The sequence below is a fragment of the Delphinapterus leucas genome, chromosome 16, assembly GCF_059928025.1.
Source record: "Delphinapterus leucas isolate spDelLeu-1000000601 "Yukka" chromosome 16, BTC_Dleu_Yukka2, whole genome shotgun sequence".
NCBI classification, from domain to species: Eukaryota; Metazoa; Chordata; class Mammalia; order Artiodactyla; family Monodontidae; genus Delphinapterus; species Delphinapterus leucas.
In genome coordinates, this window is record NC_143144.1 from 36,802,201 (window position 1) to 36,819,724 (window position 17,524).

Below are 17,524 nucleotides of genomic sequence, written 5' to 3' on the forward strand. Positions count from 1 at the left end.
CTCTTGTTGCAGAGCATGGGCTCTAGGTGTGCCGGCTTCAGTAGTTGCAGCAGGCAGGCTCAGTAGTTGTGGCTCGCGGGCCCTACAGCACAGGCTCAGTCGTTGTGGCGCATGGGCTTAGTTGCTCTGCAGCATGTGGGATCTTCCTGGGCCAGGGCTTGAACCCGTGTCCCCTGCATTGGCAGGCAGATTCTTAACCACTGCGCCCAGGGAAGCCCGAGGAGACATTTCTTGTACCACCTCTCAATTTAGCTGATGGCATAAACCCCAAAGCACATGTTGGTAACTGCATTTCTTTTTTTTTTTTTTGGTACGCGGGTCTCTCACCGTTGCAGCCTCTCCCACCGCGGAGCACAGGCCCCGGATTCACAGGCCCAGCGGCCACGGCTCACGGGCCCAGCCGCTCCGCGGCACGCGGGATCCTCCCGGACCGGGGCACGAACCCGCGTCCCCTGCATCGGCAGGCGGACTCCCAACCACTGCGCCACCAGGGAAGCCCAGTAACTGCATTTCTTGAGGGATGTTCTTGCGGGGTGTGTTCAAGTGTTCAGTGTGGTGTTTGCCTAATGACCTGACTTAATCCAGAGATAAATCGTAGAGTGTTTAGTTCTAGTCTTTCTCTACATTTTAAGCATACATCTTATCTTCCAAGAAATTCAATCTTTAACTTTATGGGTTGATTTTAAACATGACACTATTTTCCAAATATAAAAGCATACTATTAAGAGAAGTCTGGTTCTACAAATCAGGCATGCCCCCTCATATCAGTCTGGTAATTTCCACTCCCTTTCCCCTTGGAGTATCACTGATCTGGAGGCATGAAAGAAATCAGTATTTCTCAAGAAATCCTCAAAGTTATTTACTGCAGCGGAGCTGCTGATAAGCGTGGCCTACAGGGATTTCAGGTAAGTCTATTGCCAGACAGGGGAACCTCCAGGGCTTTTACATCCAGCTAGACCAGGGAGGCTTCCAGGGGCAAGGGCACTCAACAAGCCAAGCCATTAAGGAAGAAAGGAGGGGAAGAGAAGGCCTATGGCTGACGGAAGTCCCAGAGGGCAGGGGGACCTGGCTTCCGGCAAAAGAAACCCAGATTGATTATGTCATGAAGCTGTTTCCACTCTCAGCACTCCGGTGTGCCTATTTCTTCCACTCAGTCTCAGTGAGATCCGGCGGAGTGTTGGTTCTCAGTGAGATCCGGCATTATCCAGAGCAAGCACCGGAGGGCAGAAAACAGGGATGGACCTGAAAACACAAAATGTTAGATCTGTCCACTTCACCGAAATGTGGGAGAGGAGCCCATGTCAGTCCCAAAGCTCCGACTACTCCTAACTTTTCGGGGTCAGGAGGTTTAGTTGACAGGTTTGATCGAGGTAAAGAGGCCAATGTTGGTCCAGGAGGCCGGCTATAGGTGGGTCAGCCACCAGGCTGGCGTCACATGTTGGGCGCAGGAAAGGCCTGAGTCAGGGGGCAGAGAGGCAAGGTCAGTGGAAGGGGGCGGGTCCTGAAGTGGGGGCGTAGCCTGGGAAAGGCTGGCGAGAGGGCGGGGGCGGTGCCAGAAATGGGCAGAAGCCGGAGTCAGGCGGCGGGGGCGGGCCCAAAGGCGGGGCCTAACCTCGTGAGGCTCGCGCCTGCGCAGGGCGTTGCGGGGGGCGGGGCTGCGCGCGCGCGGTTCGTGCGCTCCGGAGGGCGGAGTCCAGGCGGGCGCCGGCCGAGGGAGGGGGCGCGGTGGCTCTGGAGTCCAGCGCTCCCTCAGGCCGTGGACGTGATGCTGGCTGCTGTGGGTCGGGCGGCTGGGCCAGCGGGGATGTGACGGGCGGCCCCTCGCCTCACCTGCCGTCCTTTGGCCTGTAGGTCGCTGGGCGACCGGCAGCCGGGCCGCGGCTGAGGAGGCAGCGCGACCTCCGCACGGTGAGAGTCGGGGTCGGGGCGGGAGCAGGGGCCGGAGTCGGGGCGGGGCGAGCGCCCGCGGCAGCCCTGGGCAGGGGGCGCGGTCCGGGGCCCAGGTCCGGGAGCCCGGGATAGGGCCGTGGCGTCCTCCGGCCTCCTGCCCTCCGGAGCGACCCTCTGGAGTCTCCGCGAGCCGCCTGAGGCCAGGCAGGCGTGGAGCGGGGAGGTCGGACGCCCCTCACCCCTGGAGCTGTGACAGGCATATCAGGGCCCGTGGGCCGCTGCGGCTGCGGCCCTCTCTCAAGGAGAAATCAGGGCGAGGCTGAGATACCCAGTGATTTCAGAGCCAGGATGCTAGTGAGGGATGATAGGGAAAGTACCAAGTACCGGGGTGCCCCGAATGACTGTGGGTTTTTGTTTTTTTTTTAATTACTGGGCCCAAACAAAGACACACCCTAAACACATCCTGAGACAAAACTTTGGTGGACCACACCGTTGCCATAGGTTCAGATGCTTCTTCTCTCTCCTTTTTAGACATCTGCTGTTTTTACACATATATATATATTTTTTAATGCACCTACTCTTTTTTGTCAGGCAAAGGGAGAATGACTCCTTTGAGGGAGCATTTGATGGCTAAGCTTGAGTTTGAATTTCAGTAATTGCAAATTCATCTTTGTGGGCTACCCAGCCAGTTAGGCTTGCTGTTCCTAGACTAGGCCTGAACAGTGTGGAAATTACTGATGCAGGGACTCTTCGTAGTCCCAGATTGGAATGTCTGTGTTTCACTCCCATTGGTGAGATAAATGGAGCTTAGGCTTTCCAAAATAACCTTTTGAAAGGCATTTCTTTTTTCCCTTTTTTTCCTGAGCATTAAAATATTAATGGAACCTATTAATTTTGCCAGTTTTTTTTTTTTCTTCTTCTTAAGCATCATCTTCTAGACTAGTTTTAAAGAGAGTTTGGTTGTGGCACCTCTTCTTTAACCAAAAGACATTCAAGATACTTGCCTTCTGCAAAAGATAGTCACAAAAAACATGTCTTATCTGTAATCAATATATGTATTATAAGGATTTAAGCATTCCTGAATGTTTTGCCTGAAGTCAGTCTTAGATGTTATTACTGTTTGCCTCTCTTAATTTATTACTTAGTATCTTTAGTATTTTCTTATTTGCTTGTTTTCTTTAGTGTTCTCAACAACACTGATGTCAAATAATCTTTGGGTAAACACACACTTTCTTGAACCCTTTAGCTGTAATTCATACTGTTTTACTTCAGTGTTGTATTAATACGCCACAGTAAGAAACTGCTAGAAGCCATCCTGAACACCAGGAACTCTCCATTTAAAAAAACACAACAAGGCAATTTATTGTACCTTTTCACATCCAGACTTTCATTTTCTGTTTGTTGTCTTGACTCAACTTTGATTGGGGAAGAAGAGGGGACTTTGATTTCATGTTTAAAAGTCTGGCAGTGACTCTTCATAATCTGTATTTGATAAAAGTCAGAGCCCTTCACGATTTCTCGTACTTGTCTTTGTTTCTCATTTCATCTTCTACCATTTTGCCTGCCCTCTCTGAACAAAGACTACTTAGAGTTCTCTGAAGATGTCATCTTCCTTTGTGGTTTTACACTGTTGCCTCTATTGAGAATTCTTCTCCATCTAGTAAACAACTTACCCTTCAAGACCTGACCAAATTATCACCTCTGAATCTTGTCCAGACATCTTATCTCACTTGTCTTCACTGATCCACTGGTACATTGTACATTCTGCAGTTAGTACTTGTCAGTTGGTAGTTAATGATTTGTTAACATGGCTGTGTTCACCAGACTTTTGGGCTTCTTAAGGGAAGGGACCTTTGCAACTCTAACACATGCTGTTTTATGGCACAGGTGCTCACAAACTGTTTACTGAATGAACTTTTGAGGAATGCTCCTATAGTTTATAGGTAAAGTATATTACCTACCTTTTTATATAGGTAAAGTTTATAGGTAAAGTATATTAACTACCTCTTTCTGTGTTAGAAAACTTAGAAGAGGTGACTGCACAAGGTACTTTAAAATTTCCAGGAATAAAGTCAAAATTGTTGTTGCTGGTTAGGAATGAAACCCCACTTATGACAGAAAAAAACCAATATGTTTTATGACACAAGAATAAAAAGAATATGGCCAGTAAGTATTGCTGTTTCTTTAATTTTTTTTTTTTTTTTTTTTTTTTTGCGGTACACGGGCCTCTCACTGCTGTGGTCTCTCCCGTTAAGGAGCACAGGCTCCGGACGTGCAGGCTCAGCGGCCATGGCCCACGGGCCCAGCCGCTCCGCCGCATGCGGGATCTTCCCGGACCGGGGCACGAACCCATGTGCCCTGCATCGGCAGGCGGACCCTCAACCACTGCGCCACCAGGGGAGCCCTTGCTGTTTCTTTAATTTAGGACTTTAAGACAAAGAAATTTGCCCAAGGTCATGCAGGTAGATGGGGACAGAGCTGGGATACAATCCAGGTCTTTTGACCATCTGTGTCCTTGCCCCCAGTTGCCTACTTCTAAGTCTTGTTTTATAATCAGAGTGGGAGATTTTGAGAGAGTTGGACGTATATTGGTTAAAGGGGTCTATTAGTAGGATATTGAACTTGAAAGAATTCATAGATTATTTGTTTCAACTTTAAAAATTTTACCCATTAAACGACTGACACCCCAAAGGGCAAGAAACTTATTTGAAGTTACTAAGAGTCACTTGTATCCCACATCTCCTGATGTCACACTTGTGTATTTTTCATTATTCCATGGTGCTTTGGGGGAAAATGAGGAAGCAGTCCATTTTCAGAGGGAGAGCAAATCAGCTTCCACTTTCAATCTCTTTGGCTGCTTAATTGCCTGCTGCTTCTAGGGTCTTAGAGCCCTTGAGGCTAAGAAACATGATGATTCATTTGAGGATATAGGAGAAACCTAACCTCCACTATTCCATTCGTCTGGGATTTTTGACCTCATTGCTGGATAGAGTGCTCCTTAATAAGTGGCTTCTGCTCACCATATGGAGACCCCCACATACAGTGACATTTTGATGGTAAAATGAGATTTAATAAAATAAGGTTACAGCTGGCTAATAGCATGGCTAAGATTACATGAATCGCTAGTCTGTACGTGAAAAGAGCCTATCTGATTACTTCTATGTGATAGGTTTTTTGGAAAAGAGAAATTGTGGTTTTATGCCTTTGAAAAGTTAGTTTTGAAATGTGTACTTCCTATGGGAGGCCTGATCAATTCTAACAGACAACTTAATGGTCAAAGAAATAAGGAAAAAAAATAAACTTAAAATATTCTCTTATTCATTTCTCATCATATATACATGATTTTGTACTGTAATCACAGCATTACAGTTCAATTTTTGCCTTCATATTTATGTTTTCTTACTGCTATAGTTTTTATATATTTAAATTATTATACAGTGTTACAGTGAGTTGATTTATTTACTTATTTATAATTATTGGACATCTAAGCTGCTTCTCGTTTTTCACAGGGATGCAGTTAACATGGAGATGTCCTTTGTTTTGCTTCTTTCCTTTAGGCTAAAGCCCCAGGCGGGGGATTATAAGGTCAAAAGGTATGAAGGGTTTTGTCACTTTTGAAAAATATTGCTAGGTTTGTTTCTGAAAGGTAGTATTTTTTTTTTACTGCTTCCAGCAGTTTGGTTGACCAGTTTTATCTTTTACAGGCTTTTGTTTTTAACTTTTTTTTTCTCAAATGGGTATAAGGGTACCTGCTGTCTAAGATCACTATTCACAATAGAAAAGGAAGTGCAGTATTTCTCTCATTTTATTTTCTCCTTTGTATGAATTGTTTGTCCTTTGCCCATAAATTTACTGGACTCTTACCAATTTTCATTAGTACCTAGCATCATAAATATATTATTCTCTTGAAATATGTTTGTGATCTGTTTTATTTTTGTTATTTTTATTGTTGTAGACTTTGCAGTTTTAAAATTATTAAAATCATTGACAACAACAAAAACCAAAAAAAAATCATTGACAATTTTTTGTGTGTGATTTCATCTTTTGATTGTGAGATCTACGAACAAATGTCACTCTACCATCTGATGCATATTTTTATTTTCTTAAGCTTCTATGGTTCTTTTTGTTATATGTATATATCTTTAACAATAATATATGCAATTGAGATTGCATTTAATTTTTGTGGATTTTATACTATAGAGAATCACATTCTTATAAATATCTAAGTGAGTTTCCATTGGTAAACTGCTGCCTTTTTTCTTCTTGAACTTGAATAGGAAACAAAACAAAACAAAACTAACCTAGTTTTTTTTATAAATGGGTACTTGTTTTTTAATAAATTATAGTAAATTTAGGCAAAAATTTCATGAAAGCAGTTTTTGGTTAATTGAAGTTTTTGTTGTTTCCAGATTAACTAGAAGATCATTTTTGATTTAACTTTTATTAATCATTCTAAAATGTACGAAAATAAAACCTTGGTTATCTTCTTCCTTTGGGAGTAAGACATTCTAGATAGATGAGACAACCCTGGTGTAGTAATTAACATTGATTGAGTGCTGGTTACTTTGCTGGTACTTGGATAGAATTTCTTACTTAATCCTCATAACAACCCTAAGATGTAGGTTCTTTTCATATCCTCATTTTGCACATGAGAAAGAGAGGTAAGGTGACCCGCCAAAGGTAACACAGCTAGGAAGCATCGGAACTAGAACTCAAACAGCCTGCTTTTAAAGGGCTCTATTTGAAAAGTATATTATATTACTTTATTTTCTCTGCTAAGGATTTGAACTTTATCTCTTAGGTACTGGAAAAATATTAGCTGTTTCAAAGCAAAGGGATGATGTAGTATGTTATATCTTTTAGGGAGATGGCTGATGTGGCAAAGTGGAAATATATTGAATTGTGTTTCTGATAGGAAGTGGTTGAAATAGGTCTAATGAGAAATGAAGCCTAAACTGCAAGTTGGAAGTGGAGATAAGGGGTATTATGGAAAGCTGTGGGGCTTAGTAACTGATAAGAGAGTGGGAAGCTGGAGTGTTGATTTGGACGTTATCAAGTGGGGTAATGACAGATGAATATGCGCTCACAGCGCTTTGTTATATTTCTTTCATAGCATTGACTGGGATTTATTGTACCTAACTTAGTGACACATCTACCTCCCCCACTGGGTTATGTACTTGTCAAGGACAGGGACTGAGTAGAAAGCATGAGCTAATGCAGGATGAGCTAATTCAGGAAGATGGCAAGAGACTGAACTGGGGGTAGGAAACACCAAATCACCAAAATCAAAAAGTGGCTGGAGGAAGAGAAGCTCTAGAGAATGACAGTTGTCAGGGAGAAGGGGGAAGAGCCATCAGTGCAGGATTAGAAGAGGAGCCATCAGTGCAGGATTAGAAGAGGAGCCTTAAGGAGAGGGAGGTATTCGCACAGAAGTAAACACGGTATGCCACCTCACGCTACAAACAGTTTTGGTTCGTGTGCCCTACTGTGATTTGCTGATGGCCAGTGGCTGCATGGCATTAAATCGTCTTTCCTTTGTTACTGACCTCCCCGCCCCCCGCCCCGGCCCCCCGCCCCGGCCCCCCGCCACCCCCACCCCTTTCTCAGAGTATCCTGTGCCCTCTTTTAACTTCTACCATCTTCTTGCTACAGGTGCTGATGCTGGGGCGTGACTCAGCCTATAGAGAGCAACCAATCAGAACGCTCCTTTCTTTTTAAGTGAATTGACCAATCAAGAGTATGATAGGTGTAATCTCTGAGTTTTTAGCTCTTCTCTGCTGAGTTGATTGCCTTTGAATGCCCCCAGAGTTACCTCTCTGACTTCAAATTGGTTATTTTGAGATTTGGAGCCATTGGGAAGCCAGAGAATTCTTAAAGCCTGCATCCATGAAAGTGAAAGATTTTCACCTTTCCCATGTTGATCAGTAAGTTAGTTCGAAAATATTTAGATCATCTTTGAGGATTGTAGATCTTAAAAACGCCCCAGGACCATCATTCCAAATAATTAAGAATCTCTCTTCTCTTTGTATAGTTCTGTCATTATCTAAGGTGTGGGAATTTGTTTTAAATTTTAAATTTCCTCGGTCAATTCATAACTTCATGTTTGTTTTTCGAAGAGTGACTTAGAAAAGGAATTTGTGCATGATTTCTTCTGCTACCTTTTGCTTCAGAGCATCGTTATCCTTCACTGTCTGTGTTGTCCTTCCTTGTATTCATCTGCCCAGTTTCTTCTGTACTTGGTAAGTAGAATAGGAAGGGGGAAAAGAGAAAAAACATGGGTAATTATTCCTCTCCCCTGCTTTTCCATGGTTGTTACCACTCTTCCCTCCCCCATTACTGCTCTCAGCTGTCCATTTTGGCATGGTCTCCTGCGCCATCTCTTCAATTCTATGTATGGTAATGGGAGATGCAAGACAGCTCTTTAGCTGAGGAATGCTGGATTTCTCAGGGTTTTGGTTCTTCTGTGATCTCTGTTTTGGTGTCATATTGAGGAGCCCAGGTGACATCTTGTATCTTAACAGATGCTTTCTATTCCCTGGCAATCTACCTCTCTTTAAAATGGAAAAAAATAAATCCAGGTCCTGTTTCTTTGAATTTGCTCTCTCTCTCTTTCCCTCCCTCTCTTTCTCTCTCTCCCCTTCTCCCCCCTCCACACACCTCCCTCCCCCCATATCAAGATACCACAGTCTCTTGATGACAGATACCCTAGTGCATACACTAGAGAAAATGAAGATAGGCAGACACCAGAAGGTACTTTGAATTGTTGTTGTCATTACATTAATGATATTTGGTTGCAGCCTGAGTGCTTTGGGGAAATTTGAGAGCTTTCTCTGACCATTATGTCTTGGCAGCCAGCGTTAGGGTTGGGAGTTACAATTTTCTCAGAAGCCCATACCTTAGAAAAGCAGGGACTATTCCTAACAGCTATTTAAGTGTGTAGAATGGGTCTGGTAATATTTTGGTCTAACTTGGTAGGCCAGCTTACAGGAAACATATCCAGGTGGTATTTCTTTACAGGGAATAGTGAGGCAGGGATGGCCATTTCTTTTTCTTCCTTTTATTTTTATTTAAACATTTTATCTCAAGCTTATTTTCTTTATTTTAAGATAGCCTGGACTTGTCAGCCCTTATTTATTATTGGCATCAGCTAGACTTGTAGACCTGGCCATTGTTGGGGCCACTTTTGCAGTTGATGTTTTTTTCACTACTTGAGGATTTCTACACTGTAAGTTTCCTCAACCCAGGCTTTGAGACCAGATCCTGAATCTGGATTTTCCTCATTCCTGCCATCTTTCCATTCAACAAATACCAGCTGGGCACTTGCTAGTAATGGTGCAGTGAAGAAAACACATTTTCTGACCTTGTGGAACTTATATTCTAATAATAAGATACAGAAAATAAACAAGTATGTATGCAATATGTCAGCTATTATACTGCTGTGGAACAAAACAAAGCAGAATAAGGTGGAAAGAACACGGGGGATGCTGCAGTGATCAGTGGTGAGCAGAGATGTGGAAGAAGTGAGGTTGTGATCTAATTTGTACAGATATTAGGGGAGAGCATTTGAGGAAGATGGAATAAGAGTGCAGATGTCTTTTGTCTGAAGCATGCTTGTCCTGTTTGAGGAGTGATAAATAGATCATTGGAGGCCTTGTGAGGAATGATTGGTGGAAGATGAGGCCAGAGAGGTGGGTGAAGGGGCCAAAGGGATGGTAGTGGGAGTGCAAAATATATCATATATGGCCTTACAGGCCAATAGAACTTTTTGGCTTTTACCCTGAAAGTGGGAAGCCATCCATTGATTTTGACTTGTTTTAAATAGACCTTTCCACTGGTGTGTAGAGAATGTCATAGGCGGGCATAATGAGATAATTCGGCAGGCTTCAGCAATAATGCCAGGTGGGAGATGATGGTGATTTTAGGCAGGGTTAGGAGAAGTGCTCACAGTATATTTTGAAGGCAGAGCCAACAGAATTTGATGGTGGATTAGATGTGGGTTGTAGGTTTTGACCTGAACCACTGAAAGAATGGAGTTTACCGAGATGGGGAAGACTGCAGGAGAAGCAGGTTTTAGGGGGAAGTAATGTGTTCAGTTTTGGATATGTTAGCAGTCCAAGTGGAGATACTGTCTAGACAGCTGGGTATACATGAGTCTGCATTTCAGTTCAGAGGAGGGGCTAGGGATATAAATTTCCAGTCATTGGCATAGAGATAGTATTTAATACCATTAGAACTGATTAAGATAATCTAGGAAGTGAGTGTGACTGGAGAAGTCAGAGACTTTGCCTTGGGGTCCTCTAATGAGAGAGAGGGACCTGGAGAGAGAGTTAGTGCTAGAGCTAAAAAATGAGAGTAAGAAGCACCCTCCAAAAAAGGAAAATTAAGAGTGAGTGGTTATCTCTGAAGCCAAGTGAAATGTTTTAAGAAGGAGGAAGTGAGTGATCAGTTGTGTTGGCTGCAGTTAGATCGAGGACTAAGATGTGACTTAGATTTAACAATATGAAAATCATTGGTGGGAATTCCTTGGAGGTCCAGTGGTTAGGACTCTGCGCTTCCACTCATTGCAGGGGGCATGGGTTCGATCCCTGGTCAGGGAATGAGGATTCCTCATTCCTCGTGGTACAACCAAAAAAAAACCAAACAAACAAAAAAGGAAAATCATTGGTGACCTTAAGTTGTTCATGGTGGATTAATGGAGATGAAAACTTGATTGGAGAGGGTTTAAGAGGGACCTGTAGGAGAGAAATTGGAGACAGCCAGTTTTTTCAAGGAGTCTCAACTGAAACTGAGGAAAAACAGGGTGCTGGCTGAAGGGGATGTGGAGTCAAGGAATTTTAATTTTTTTAAAATATGGGTGCTTTTCTAGTATATTTGTAGCTGATGGAATGACCCAGTAGAGAGAAAAAGAATTACAGGAGCTATTTCTTTGAAAAATAAATGAAATTAATTTTATCCTTATCTGTGACCCTAAGGTCTGTCATTATCATATATGTGTCCTTATGTACTGACCTATTTTTTTTCAAATGAAGACAGTGGCTAGTGGAGATAGGTATTAAAGAACATGCCTTCCCCCCAGTTTGGTGAATTTTCATCAGTTCAAAACTGTTGTTTTTATATGTGGGTAACAAAATTTTTAATGAATTATTAGGAATCCGTTAAATAATCTTTGTTGTTGTTGTTATTGACCAGTTTTTCTCTGGTAACTTTTTTTTTTTTTGCGGTACACGGGCCTCTCACTCTTGTGGCCTCTCCCATTGTGGAGCACAGGCTCCAGACGCGCAGGCTCAGCGGCCATGGCTCACGGGCCTAGCCGCTCCGCGGCATGTGGAATCTTCCCAGACCGGGGCACGAACCTGTGTCCCCTGCATCGGCAGGCGGACTCTCAACCACTGCGCCACCAGGGAAGCTCTCTGGTAACTTTTTACTGGTTATCATTCTCAGTAGTTTTGCACAGTGCTAGTAGCCATGTGGTAGGTTCTAAATTTGGATTTAGTAATCTCTGCCTGCTATGGTAGTTTTATTATGAAGTATCTTTCTTAAAAAGAAAAAAAATTTTTTTAATAAAAAAAACCTTTTAAATTAAAGTATAGATGAAGTACTTTTAAGGGGAAAATTTGGTGGCCACTCTTTTTCCCTTTTTTTTTTTTAATGTCCCTGATTGTACTTTTACTGTAATTGCTTCCGATTATTGAGTTGTTATCAGAGATGAGTTCTGAAACTCATGGTTCAAAGCACATATTACAGTTACAGCATTTATGTGCCTCTTTCTGTGGTTCATTTATGTTTGAGTAGGTAGTTGTCAGTATTTAGTGCTGGAGCATTATTGCAATCGCTTCTTAATCTTCTTCAGTTTTCCTCGAGGTTTTCTTCCCTTAGCCACTGCTACTGACTTTTGGATTTCTGAAACAAGTTTTGTTATTGCTTAAAAATCTGCTGTGGCTCTGCCCTGTTTTTTACTTCTCCATCTCCTGCCTGCACTTGCACTCTGCTTTAGGGGATTTGGAGTACTCCTTAGGGCATTCTAATGCACATCTGATGTTTCTTACCACAGGACTATAGGATAAGGGTCAAATTCCTTATCAGTGTACAGAAAGTCTTCCATGAGCTGTGCCATGACATCTGTGTCATGTTTCCGTGAAGATGAGAAACTCTTTTTGACATCTCCATGCTTTTGCACATACTATTCCTTTTGTTCCAGAATACCATTCAGCTTCTTAGCTATCTTGTTAAATCACTTCATCTTTTAAAAAGCCCAACATAGGTGTCTCCTCTTCCAGGACAGCTTCTAGGTCTATTTTCATCATGCCTCCTCTACCCATCCTCCATTATATTCTCTGTTCTGTGTTACCTGTGTTTCTTTACGTTTTGCAATGACTTTGTTGTAGTATTTGCTATATGTTACTTTATTTGCTTTGTATCTGGTTCCCCTTGTCCCAATGCAAACTGATGGTCACTCAATAAATATTTTTGAATGAATGAATAAATAAAGCAAATAATTATTTAGTATTGACCCAGGTTTTTTTTAACAAATTTATTTTATTTATTTATTTTTGGCTGCGTTGGGTCTTCGTTGCTGCAGGCGGGCTTTCTCTATGCTGCGCGTGGGCTTTCTGTAGTTGTGGTGAGTGGGGGCTACTCTTCATTGCGGTGCGTGGGCTTCTTATTGCAGTGGTTTCTCTTGTTACGAAGCATGGGCTCTAGGTTTGTGGGCTCAGTAGTTGTGGCTCTCGGGCTCTAGAGCATGGGCTCAGTAGTTGTGGCGCATGGGCTTAGTTGCTCTGCGCCATGTGGGATCTTCCCGGACCAGGGCTCGAACCCGTGTCCCCTGCATTGACAGGCAGATTTTTAACCACTCTGCCACCAGGGAAGCCCTATTGACCCAGTTTTGATTGACCTATTTGGTTGGGCTTTTACATCAATTTAATTTTTACAGAATATGCAAGTAAGCAATTCAGATAGCATTCTTAAAGATAGAGTCATACCCCCAAAGTGTCTTAGGAAATTGGTATTTTGTTAAATATTTGTTCTTATGAGCAAATAATAAGATTTGTTGATGATTTCATGATGTATCTCAAAATTCTCTTTTTTGTTTGAATATCTGAATGCAGTTTACCCTTGAACAACACAAGTTTGAACTGCATGGGCCCACTTACGTGTGGAGTTTTTTCAAGAGTAGATACTATAGTACTACAGGATCTTAGCTGGTGAAATCTGTAATGCAGAGGGACCAAGTATAGGGAGGGCTTACTGTAAGTTGTACTTGGATTTTTGGCTGAGTGGAGGGTTGGCACCCCTAATCCCTATGGCTTTTTTTTTCCTTCTGTGGTTTCATTTTTTGCTGTTTGATATTTCTATTTGAATGTTGTCCTTAGACACTTCTCATCCTAAACATATTTTAAACTCATTCCCTAAACTTGATCTTAACTTCTCCATTAGTGTTTTCTATATTACCGTCTTGTAGTCACTTAGGTTTCTCTGCAGTAACTTTAAGTCCCACTTCTATATTTTATCATTACTGAGTTCTATTGTAATTCAACAAAATTTTTTTGGCCTCTTCCTGTGTCCTGTTTTGTTAGTTCTAGTAATGAGAGGCCGAATAAGAGAGGGTCCCAGTCCACAAATGATTATGATGCAATGTGATGAGTATAATAATATGATTATTTTTAAAAATTTATTTTATTTATTTTGTTTCTGGCTGTGTTGGGTCTTCGTTGCTGTGTGTGGGCCTTCTCTAGTTGCAGCGAGCTGGGGCTACTCTTCGTTGCAGTGCACGGGCTTCTCATTGTGGTGGCTTCTCTTATTGCAGAGCACGGGCTCTAGGCGTGCGGGCTTCAGTAGTTGCGGCCAGCGGGCTCAGTAGTTGTGGCTCGCGGGCTCTACAGCACAGGCTCAGTCGTTGTGGCGCACGGGCTCAGCTGCTCTGCAGCATGTGGGATCTTCCCGGACCAGGGCTTGAACCTGTGTCCCCTGCATTGGCAGATGGACTCCCAACCACTGTGCCACCAGGGAAGCCCTATGATTATTATTATACTCCAGTCCACAGATGATTATGGTGCAATGTGATGAGTATAATAATCTAGTAATAGTGGAATATCTAGGGCACGCTGGGATTAGAGAATATCTCTCCTTCATGTATCTCTTAATTCTTACTTTGTCTACTGCCAACCTCTTTCAGGCCCTCATTACTGTGTTTAGATAATTTTAAGACTGCTTAATAGCTTGTAACTCTCGTCATTCCAGTTCATCATGAATGTTGTCACCAGGGTAGTTGTTTCAAAAAGAAAAAAGAAAAGCTACTTGTCTTTCTTCTTCCTCACAGAACAAAATCTAAAATAGAATAAAATCTTGAATGCAAAGTCTTTGGCCCAGACTTCCTGTCTTGTCTTCTGCTACATGAACTTTCCATTCCAGCAAAACTCTTCTACATTCTGTTCCAAATACACTTTGCCAAATACACTTTGCACTCTTCCTTTTTTGTTTCCTTCTCGCAACAGTGTTTTTATTACTTTTGCTTCCTCTACTTGTTGAAATTGTATTAACCTTGGACATAGTTCCTAATTGTTAAATCCTGAGTGAACCATTTAGCTGATCGTGCCCATGTTCTTGACACCCTCTTTTTCTTGACGTCCATATCACTCTCTCCTGTTTCTCTTTCTTACCTCCTCTTTCTCAGCTATCATTACTAACTCCTGTCCCTTAATGTTCATGTTTTCCAAGGTTTCAGCCTGACTTTTTTTTCTTCATTGTTATGCTTTCTTGAACACATTATTTTTTGTTATCTCATATCTGTATTCTTTTATCCACCCTAGTTTCTCTCTTGAGCATTACAGTCCTTAAGTTTGCTATTTAGAATGCCTACCTGATAGTTCAGCAGAAAACCTGAAATTTAAAACATCAAAAATTAGTACGTGGTCTTCTCCAGACTTATGTATTCACTTCATTTCCTGCTATGGTTAGTGATGCTGCCCGTCACTCAGTTACCCAAATTATAAACCTGAGAATCATCTTGACTTCTGTTCATTTTCCTTTGCCTGTCAAGTTCTGCTGATGGAGCTTTTCCTTCTCCATTCTCCTTACTGTTTCCTTCAGCCAGGCTCTAATATCCTGAGTAGACCATTGTAAAAAAACCCTTTGAAAGTAATTCTTCTGCTTGGTCCTGGATATTCTACAGGAAATGCATGTTGGTTGTATCCAGTAGGAATGTCAAAGGCAAAATAATTTTGGATATGCCACCCTAGAATAGTGCTTGAACCATTAAAGGTCAATTTCCTAAATATCTCTGTTAGGTGATATTGTTAAGAAGTAGTTTATGCTTTTTACAAGAAATTTGCTTAAGAGTTAAGAATATGATTTGTAAGGATTAGTGGGGAAAAGCAAGAAAAGATATATGGATAAGTCCCAGAAGTGCTCTTATAGGACATTTTCTTAATGAGCTAGAAAAGAGATTAAAACTTTGAAAGTAACACTTGGTGCTTTGTGTCCAAATGCCAGTTAAAGAGCAATTAAGTATAAACCCTGCTTTCCACTTATACCAAACCACCCAAGGATCTGTGACCATACTACTGTCTTTCAGGACTCCTTACCAGTCTTGGTACCATACTACCCCCTTGGCTCAAAATGCGCATTCACCCACATTGGTCCACCATGGGAACTCTCTCTGAAGACTTTTTCCTTTCTTAGCTTAACCCTTAAGCAGGAAGATCTTGAGGCTGTGAATAGGTGAAAATAGGAGCTTTAGCGTGGGGAATTGTAAGCTAATATATTTGAGTAGTACCTTGAAGAAATGCTGTTTAAATTCAGTTAATACCCAGAAGAGACTCCTGATATCATTGTTGCATGTTCCTGGAAGATGCGGGCCTAATATGCTGATGCTGCAGATGTGGTAACATAATCCCTGTACCTCTACATCATCTAATATGATTCATAAGCACAAGTCGTTTAGTATTGAATTGTCATTTTCTGATCCCAGATATAGTCATAGAAGAGCTCTTTAGTTTCTTGAATTTTGTCTTGGTTTGCTAACAGATTTTGTAAAATTTTGTAGAATTTATCTTGCTTGTTACATTTAAAGAAGTCCAAATTTGCAGAAGAAAGTATTTTTAAATTTGATCCTTTATATTCTGGATGATTTACCACATATTTCAAAATAATTGAATTTTACATGCTGTGAATGTTTTGCAAAAGTATTAAATGTATTTTTATTAGCCTTTGCTGTTGCTACATTGTTGATCTTTATTTACTTTTCTGATAAGTGTAGAGTTTATGAGGCTGGCACTATATTCTCACCTGGAAATTACCTTGGAAGATCTATTTGAGCATTCTGTATTGTAGCATTTTGAAGTTTAGAGTGGGGGGTGTGTATCATTTTGGCTTATATTGTTCTGCCTAGGAACCTCCCTTGTGGAGGAGGTAAGAAAGAAAGGAAAAAGTCTTCAGAGAGAGTTCCCAAGGTGGACCAAGGTGGGTGAGTGGGCATTTTGAGCCAAGGGGGGTAGTATGGTACCAAGACTGGTAAGGAGTCCTGAAAGATCATAGTATGGTCACAGATCTTTGGGTGGTTTAATGTAAGTGGAAGGCAGGGTTTATTGGGTAGTTGTGGGAGAGAGCTGCTGCAAAGGAGTAAAAGCCAGATTTTGAAGGCTTTTGTAATCTTAGCTGCATTTTCTTACTGTGTGGCTATGGACAGATCATGTGATTTTTCCAAGTTTCGTTTTGCTTAAATCTGGAAAATAAGAATAATGAATATATCTGCACTGTAGGATTGTTGTGAGATTTAAATGAGGTAATGCAGGTACCTGGCATACAACTTCTCAGCAGCTGTCACCTGCTGTTGTTAGTACTGTTTTAAGGTGTTTGTTCTTTGGAGGACCACTGAAGGATTTTAAATCGAAGAGTGACATGATCAGATTTATGATTTTTTTTTTCTTTTTTTGCGGTACGCGGGCCTCTCACCGCCGCGGCCTCTCCCACCGCGGAGCACGGGCTCCTGACGCACAGGCCCAGCGGCCATGGCTCACGGGCCCAGCCGCTCCGTGGCACGTGGGACCCCCCCGGACCGGGGCATGAACCTGCGTCCCCCGCATCGGCAGGCGGACTGTCAACCACTGCGCCACCAGGGAAGCCCCAGATTTATGATTTTAAATATCAACTCTGGGAAAACTATAGGGATGAATTGAAGGGGAAGAAACTGAAGGTAGGGAATTAAGGAAATTTATGCTAGAATACTGGCTCTAGATGATAAGATTCTAGATTAAGAAATGAGGTAGTGTTGGAGAACACAGGACAGAGTTGAGAATTATTGCAAATTGACATGTGCATTGTATTCCACGAGTTGGAGAGATCTAAAGGAAACTAGGAGAATAGACAGCCATCATATAGACAGAGTACCTAGATGAGTAGGAAACATTGTATTCTTCTACTCATAATAAGAGAGTGCAGAAGAGGATGGTTAGAAGCAAGTACTTGCCATTGCCTAGGAACTAATGACTGAGCTGGGTTGCCTACTGTTCCCCAGATGGGGCTGGAGGGTTTGGGCAACTCTGGATGAGTCCAGAGCAGTGACTTTGGGCAGCACATGGGGATTATATGCCAAGTGTCAGGAAGCTCTCATGAGTGGAGGAGAGAAGTGACGTAG

General features: G+C 42.2%; 1 protein-coding gene across 5 annotated transcripts in view; it reads left to right on the forward strand.

Annotated features, from left to right (window-relative positions):
• The first annotated feature begins 1,793 nt into the window (after positions 1–1,793).
• CCSER2 (coiled-coil serine rich protein 2) overlaps positions 1,794–17,524 on the forward strand; it is a 167,603-nt gene continuing 151,872 nt past the window's right edge. The window contains exons 1-3 of one of the 5 annotated variants that reach the window (XM_089897786.1): positions 1,794–1,908; positions 3,778–3,833; positions 3,910–4,056. The gene's annotated coding sequence lies outside the window, so the exon portion shown is untranslated. Of the gene's footprint in view, positions 1,909–2,023; positions 4,057–17,524 lie in introns of those variants that run through there. The other 4 variants (XM_089897782.1, XM_022562477.3, XM_022562474.3 and 1 more) reach the window with 4 other exon arrangements.